Here is a 7,625-nt window from a genome sequence, read left to right on the forward strand (position 1 = left end):
CAGGACAACACTGGCAAATAGGGTTCTCCAAGCTGCCTAGAAAAGAGGGGTATGGCTATTGGGTGGCACTCACAGCAGCTCCCTTCTCAGGTTGGCCAGGAGCATTCCCGTGCCGGGGGGCGGCTGCCGGCCTGTGGGCCGGGGGCTGCGGCTGTTTGGGGCGCTGCCCCCGCTTTGTTTTCCTAGGGGAGCCCCCCCCTGCTTTTTGGGGGTTGTGGTACGTGCACGTGTAAATGACACAATGAGAGTAAATGACACAATGAGCTGCCTGTCGGGGCCGTTTCCCTGGTGTCGCGTGACGGTGTCGCTTGTGGCGCCCCAGCGTGAGCAGGGGCCGGCGATGCGGGTGGGGGATGCGGGGGTCAAAAGGGAGTCCCCCTGAAAAGAGGGGGTCACAGTCCAAACGTGCCTGAAAATTCCCGGGGGAGGAGAACACGTGTTCGACCTGTAAACACGAGTGTGGGAATTGCAAACAGAGAAATCTGTCCTTGGTATTTATAAATTGCAGGATGGCATTCACGTGTATATCAAATGCTTTTATATCAACCCCCTTTTCTACTCTATTATATAAAGGATTTTTAGAATGTAAAAAATTCCTGTTGATGGTTTTAAAAATACCAATATCTTGTCTATACGTAAATTAAAAAATGAAGGACTCGAAAATGAGAAAAAATTATATAGAAAGCAATTTAAAATAGAGAAAAGTGTGAGTAGGTAGAGCTACCTGTAATGACTGTGCGTTACATAATGTAAACGGATATTAAATATCATCTCTATGTATTCACTCATACCCGTGTACGTATTTTTTTAATAAGTGCAAATAGATATCTCCGTCTAAACCTGTGTAATTGTAAATATGTCAAAATCTGTAGATCTGGAAAGATCCTGAAGCAATGCGGGGCCGTGGGCCCGACGTCCGCTTCCTGCGGCAGGCGAGAGAGCGAGCCCCTCTCTCCGGGTGGCGAAGGCTCCCTCTGCGCGGCGTGCGGCGGGCCGGGGGCCAACGTGCGCGGCAGGGTCCGTGCGCGTATCCTGGAGCGGGACGGCTGCCTGGCGAGCGAGCCAGCGAGGCTCCATGTCCCCGAAGCCTCGTCTCGTAGGAGCCCTGACACCCCACCGTGTTCTCCTAGGCTGAGGACGGCCGAGCGCCCCGAGTTACCGGAGAGGAAGGGAGGAGAGAAGGAGACGGGAGCGTCTGAGCTGTTAGAAGCCTCCTGGCAGCCACCGAAAGCGAGAGCCGCTGTGAGTCCCTGGCCCTCGGGGCCTCGTCCCCGGCTTGTGTGTCCTGGTGCCTCCCTGCCCCTCCGTCTCCTTTTTCCCCACGCTTTCTCTGGCCCGTTCTTTTCCCTGCCATTAGTTTCCTCTCTGTGTCTGTATGTGCTGCTCTGTCTCTTTCCTTCCTCCCTCCCTCCCTTCGCCGTCTCTCTCTCTGTGCCTTTGTCGTGCTCGGCGTTGCCGGCTTTCTTCATTCCGTACGGCGCTGTTCCCGTCCTCGTTCACGTTCTGAGCCTTTGTGCTGCCCCCCGCCCCGTTTTTTTTCTCTCTTTTTATTTTCTTTTTTCCTGTCCTCCGTCTCTCCGCGGGGCTCCTCATTCCTCTCTTTCTTCCTCCAAGCCCCTGTGTTCCCCGCGGTCTCTCGCTCTGCCATCGTTTTTGCCTGTTGCCCTCTCTCTTGATTCCCGTTGATAGGAGGAACAAAAATCTTTTAGAAAGCCCTTGGCATAAGGCAGCAAGACCAGGCCTAACGGAACAGAAACCTAACAGAGAAACACTAGCTCTGTAGGGACTGGAGGTGGGGCAAAGCGGGATGTCCTTGGCTCGCAGGCTGGGAAAACGGGACGTTCCACTAAATGGAGAAGGAGCTACTTGAGTAGCAGCACAAAATGACAGCGGGCGTGCTCAAGACATGAGGTCGAGGAGCCGACACCGGGGCAGGGGGCACCGGGCTGCAGGGGCACCGGGGACCCCTGGAGACCCTTGATGGACACTGGCATACCAGAGATGGACTGCCAGCGAAGGGTGGGGTTATGGAAAGAACTTCTGTTGAATGCACTAACTAAGCGGTAGAAGCAAATGAATATGCAATAGGTGTATGTAAAGAATACCAAGAAGCGTGAATCACACGTACGCTCAAATACAGGGGCCATCCTCTGAGCGTGCGGTGCGCTGTATTGAAATTGCCCGCTGTTCAACACTTTCAGAACAGCGTTAGAGAGTCTTTTTTGCCGACTTTTTGGTATCTCTCCGCGTCCCGTGGTTCCTCGCCGTGTCCCCGTGTCCCGCTCCCTGGCCGTGGTCGCGTTCCTCTCTGTCCCGTTGACCGTGCCGGGTTTTTTTCCTCCGTCTCCGCGCCGCTGCCGCCGCGCCGATTTGTTTCTTTCTGTGCCCTGTTCCTGGTGCTCTTCCGGCCTCTTTTCCTCTGTCCCCCCCGCTGCTTTGATCTCTGCCTTGTTTTTTCAGAGCCCTGTCCCTTTTCTCTCTTCTCGCTTTTGAAGAGAAGCTGCCAAGTTAACGTATACTGCGATGAAGTTATAGAAGGTGTACCCGTCATTAACCAGTTGACGTGAGGTAAATGCTTTCTGACCGCCTGCACGATGAGGGGATATTTTTCACCTTTTAGATCCTTCTGCACGACAAGAGGGAGATGGAAGATTAAGTAACACGTTGTTTAGAAGCTGAGAGCTTAGTTTATATTTGACTAATAATTAACAGATGTATTGTCAGCGAGAAACTAAACAATTATAACTAACATCGTCAAATGAAATAAAGAACGTGGCTTAGCAGTGCTGCTGACTCTGCCGTCCCGTTTCTTTCCCCGTTTCAGGCGGTGAGCCAGCCGGAGGACCCGCTCCGTCCGGCCGCAGGGCCCGCGGAGCCGAGGACTCTCTTGGCGCACCCCGGGGATGTCTCTGGAGAGACTCCTCGTCTCGGTCGGATCGCCGCGGGGACGGACGAGGACCTCTGGTGAGAAGTCTTTCTTCTCTGAAATTTGGGACCGGTCACGTGCTCGCGAACTGTCCGTAAGTCGTGGTACGGAATTTCGGCAGGATAGCGTGGACGGGGTTGCGAGCACCTTAGAGGTATACAGTAGTTGCTGTGGAGTTGTTTGTGCGGCCAGCTTTTGGTGTTGGTTGTTCCCGTGCTCCGTTGTGGTGCAAAGCTGGCTCTGTATGTAGCTGTGAAGAGTACCGTAGTTCGGTTTAATTCTTGGATGTGCCTTGGTTCTGACTATGCACTTGAACACCGAAAACTACAGCAGGAGCTGCTGTGGCTTTAACTTGCGAGGAGTGTGAGCGTTGTGGAGCCATCTGTGTTGCAGAGTGTCCTAATTGCGGTGCTGAGTGTTAGAGAGATTTGAGCTGGGTACCGGAATTGTTTTGTTTTGGAGACGGTGGGATAAACTTGGAGTACAACTTGTGAGGGCGGTGTGTCGTGGGTAGGTTTGAGTATTATCTGTGGAGTACTGCTGTAGGTGTTAATAGTTATTTGCTCGTATTTGTTACAAGATGAGCCGTGTCGTTCCGTGTGACGCGTAATGGGAGGACGGCGTAGTAGCGGTATTCTGAAAAAGAGCCCGTTAGGGTGTATTTTAGCTCGCAGGAAAGAGATTGAGGAACCACCTGGTGATAATGTGAATAGAGCAACCTTGATGAAATCTTGTGAGCAGAGGCCATTGTATAAATTGGACAAGGAAGGAAAGGCTGTGCGCAAAGCGCGGTGCTGCACCCGGGCGCCCCAATGCCGTGCCGCAGCGCGCCTCAGTGCTGCCGCCCTGTGGCGAAACTCGGGTACTGCAGCGCACGGCCGGGGGCAGAGGCGCTGTTCGCCTCGCAGGGCTCGCAGCCAGGTACCTGTGTGTCAGTGCCCGTCCCCGTTTGTGTAAAAACGACATCCCTGCCTCGATGGCTCCTTAGAACGTTTGAAGATGTAAATATTTCTACCACTAACATTGTAGATCCGACTTCTTTCCTCAGTGGATCCGTTTTGCAGTCGGTGGCCCACGATTGCTTGGAAACAGCAGAAGCTGTTCGCTCCGGCGGAGCGGATTGAAAGGACCAGCCGCTGGAGGATGCTGAAGACTCCTGGGTCGCTGGTGGAAGCAGCTTTGCATAAAGCAAGGGGTACGTGAACCTGGGCATGCAGTGACGACTGCCCAGCAGGTAATGGAAGCTAAACCTTTACCTCCAACGCCCGACAAAAATAACGCCAAGAAATGCCACTGAAAAAAACACAGTCAGGGAGGGTTTTTTTAAAATTTCCTTTAGTTCCCCCCCCTCTCTCCCGCCCTGCTGCGTTTAGTGCAGCGAATGACCCATTGGGAGATGACTGTGGATCTGGCTGTTGAAGGGTGTCTGAAGGAGAGGGAGATGTGTGTAGAGCAGGATTGGTTGTGGGGGTGAGTGTAACTGGTTTGGATGTGGGGTTGTAAATTCTTTTTGGAGGCTTCCTAGTTTCTGGTGTCACCTGTGGGGTGAAGCGTCTTTCTGTGTGCAGGTTTGAAAGGTGCGACGTACGGAGCTCCATCATTTGCCACCAGAACTCCAAATCACAGAGACAACGTTGCTGTGCAGCTGCTAAGGACAGTGTGTGTCTCAGGTAGAGTAACGTCCTTTGTGCTCTGTGTGCGTGTTCCTCCCTTGAAACGAAGGTGCGCTGCCCGGAGTTTCACGTTCCGTGTGGTACCTGCTGGGCTGAGTCTCCTCCCTACGCTCGCCCGTTTTAGCCACGTCTCTGCTCCAGCCCAGTTCGGGAGCAGAGTGGGTCATCACTGACTGCAGGGCGGTTGCACCTTCTTCAAGCTGCTAACACAGGCGGATGAATTTGGCTTTCTGCTCACATCACACATTCAGATACTGGGCAAGCTGCGTATCTCCTTCAAAAAAGAAACACTGTCAAGGGGCTGACAGAGCGTGAGTTTCACAACACAACAAACCAACTCTGCTAGGCTTACATTGTTTTGGTAGTGCATGGCATGTTTCACTTAATCCCGTCATTGCAGGACTCTTCTAGAGCCTCCATTGTCAAATCTTGCTGGTCATTCACCCAATTTCCTTTCCTAACTGTCTTCCCTTTTTCCTTAGCGTTTTGAGAAGCTTGATCCTGGGGTGTCTGGGGGTTGCCAGCTGACAAAATGACATTGCTGTGGCCTTGCTGAGAACAGGTGTCCCTGTGAGCCACCTCCCGGGAGCAGAGCTGAAGTTGAAAGGCGGCCTGAAAGCCCCGGTGAGAGTTTTCGTTAAAGAAACCGGAGATGATGGGGTTGACGCTGCTATTGAAAAAGGCCAGCCGGTGAGCAAAGGGATAGATATAAATGTGAAAGAACTGCAACTGGACATCTGAAAGGTTGACATAGTCAGAAAGCATCATCAGAGTCCACAAGGGAAGCCAGGAGAGGGTGAAAAGCAAACCCACAATAATGAGCATTTTGATTACTCTTTGTTTCTTCTTTGACGTGCTGTGCCATCGCTCCTGGCTGTGCTTTCCCACCGTGGGCATCGCAGTGTTGAAGAGAGCAATGCTTATCCTGGCGTACATGATAACAGTGAGCGGCAGGGGAGCCAGATAGATGTTCGCAAAGAGAACTGTTGTGTAGATCTTTCTCATTCCTGGGTCAGGCCAGTCCTCTCGGCACCAGTATACGGGGCGGGTTTCGTTGCCGTAGCCGAGGATCACCCTGAAATGTTTCTCTTCTTGTACGTGCAGCATGACGGCAGAAGGACGCGTGATTGCGATGGCCAGAATCCAAGTGACGGCTATGATGATGACTGCAGTTGAAACGGTCAGCTTCTGCTCGAACGGATGAACGATGCAGCGAAACCTGCAGCAAAGATATCCGGCGACATACGTAGAGAAGCTGATTAAGGAACGCTCACTCAAACAGGCAAGCATACGTTCACTTCTTCAATTGCATGCTTTTTAAACAGATGAAACATGATACTCCAGTTGTTGGAAGCTGTGCTGTTGCTGGAAAAGTTACCATCGTGCGTTGCAAAGGGCCTCAGAAGGGAAACACTGATCAGGAAACTGGAAATAAGTTAGCAGATGCCAGTGTGAAACCAGCCACCGAAAGGACAGAGACCGATACAAAAGCCACACCTCTGATCCCAGGTGGCTGTCTCCTCCAGCCAACATCAGGAAACGGCAACAAAGAGGATAAGAAATTAATAGGAGATTTATAGCCGAATTAGAATTAGGGTCCAAAGAAGCTGTCACTGGTGACGGGAGAGCAGTGGTACCTCGCAGCGCAAGGAGCTGATGCGCTCTATTAAGATTAGGTGAAAAGGTAAGAGTGAATTTATAAACTGTTTGCGAAGGAGTGACCCAGCAATGTGAAATGTGTCTAGAAAACCATCATCTTAATACTGTATACAGGGTATAAATAAGAACAATTGGACGAGGGAAATGTCCCAGGACAACACTGGCAAATAGGGTTCTCCAAGCTGCCTAGAAAAGAGGGGTATGGCTATTGGGTGGCACTCACAGCAGCTCCCTTCTCAGGTTGGCCAGGAGCATTCCCGTGCCGGGGGGCGGCTGCCGGCCTGTGGGCCGGGGGCTGCGGCTGTTTGGGGCGCTGCCCCCGCTTTGTTTTCCTAGGGGAGCCCCCCCCCGCTTTTTGGGGGTTGTGGTACGTGCACGTGTAAATGACACAATGAGAGTAAATGACACAATGAGCTGCCTGTCGGGGCCGTTTCCCTGGTGTCGCGTGACGGTGTCGCTTGTGGCGCCCCAGCGTGAGCAGGGGCCGGCGATGCGGGTGGGGGATGCGGGGGTCAAAAGGGAGTCCCCCTGAAAAGAGGGGGTCACAGTCCAAACGTGCCTGAAAATTCCCGGGGGAGGAGAACACGTGTTCGACCTGTAAACACGAGTGTGGGAATTGCAAACAGAGAAATCTGTCCTTGGTATTTATATATTGCAGGATGGCATTCACGTGTATATCAAATGCTTTTATATCAACCCCCTTTTCTACTCTATTATATAAAGGATTTTTAGAATGTAAAAAATTCCTGTTGATGGTTTTAAAAATACCAATATCTTGTCTATACGTAAATTAAAAAATGAAGGACTCGAAAATGAGAAAAAATTATATAGAAAGCAATTTAAAATAGAGAAAAGTGTGAGTAGGTAGAGCTACCTGTAATGACTGTGCGTTACATAATCTAAACGGATATTAAATATCATCTCTATGTATTCACTCATACCCGTGTACGTATTTTTTTAATAAGTGCAAATAGATATCTCCGTCTAAACCTGTGTAATTGTAAATATGTCAAAATCTGTAGATCTGGAAAGATCCTGAAGCAATGCGGGGCCGTGGGCCCGACGTCCGCTTCCTGCGGCAGGCGAGAGAGCGAGCCCCTCTCTCCGGGTGGCGAAGGCTCCCTCTGCGCGGCGTGCGGCGGGCCGGGGGCCAACGTGCGCGGCAGGGTCCGTGCGCGTATCCTGGAGCGGGACGGCTGCCTGGCGAGCGAGCCAGCGAGGCTCCATGTCCCCGAAGCCTCGTCTCGTAGGAGCCCTGACACCCCACCGTGTTCTCCTAGGCTGAGGACGGCCGAGCGCCCCGAGTTACCGGAGAGGAAGGGAGGAGAGAAGGAGACGGGAGCGTCTGAGCTGTTAGAAGCCTCCTG

The 7,625-nt window shown here is 52.2% G+C and overlaps 1 long non-coding RNA gene across 3 annotated transcripts; it reads left to right on the forward strand.

Moving 5' to 3' along the window:
• Positions 1-3,892: 3,892 nt before the first annotated feature.
• Positions 3,893-6,636, forward strand: LOC139828519 (uncharacterized). 3 transcript variants are annotated; one of them, XR_011740210.1, is made up of 3 exons: positions 3,893-4,121; positions 4,495-5,589; positions 5,704-6,636. It is a non-coding gene; the product is annotated as an uncharacterized lncRNA (long non-coding RNA). The 3 variants fall into 3 exon arrangements; XR_011740211.1 differs by having other exon boundaries at positions 4,495-5,223; XR_011740209.1 differs by having other exon boundaries at positions 4,495-4,596; positions 4,724-6,636.
• The last annotated feature ends 989 nt before the right edge of the window (positions 6,637-7,625 follow it).

Source organism: Patagioenas fasciata, chromosome 8 (assembly GCF_037038585.1).
Source record: "Patagioenas fasciata isolate bPatFas1 chromosome 8, bPatFas1.hap1, whole genome shotgun sequence".
NCBI lineage: Eukaryota > Metazoa > Chordata > Aves > Columbiformes > Columbidae > Patagioenas > Patagioenas fasciata.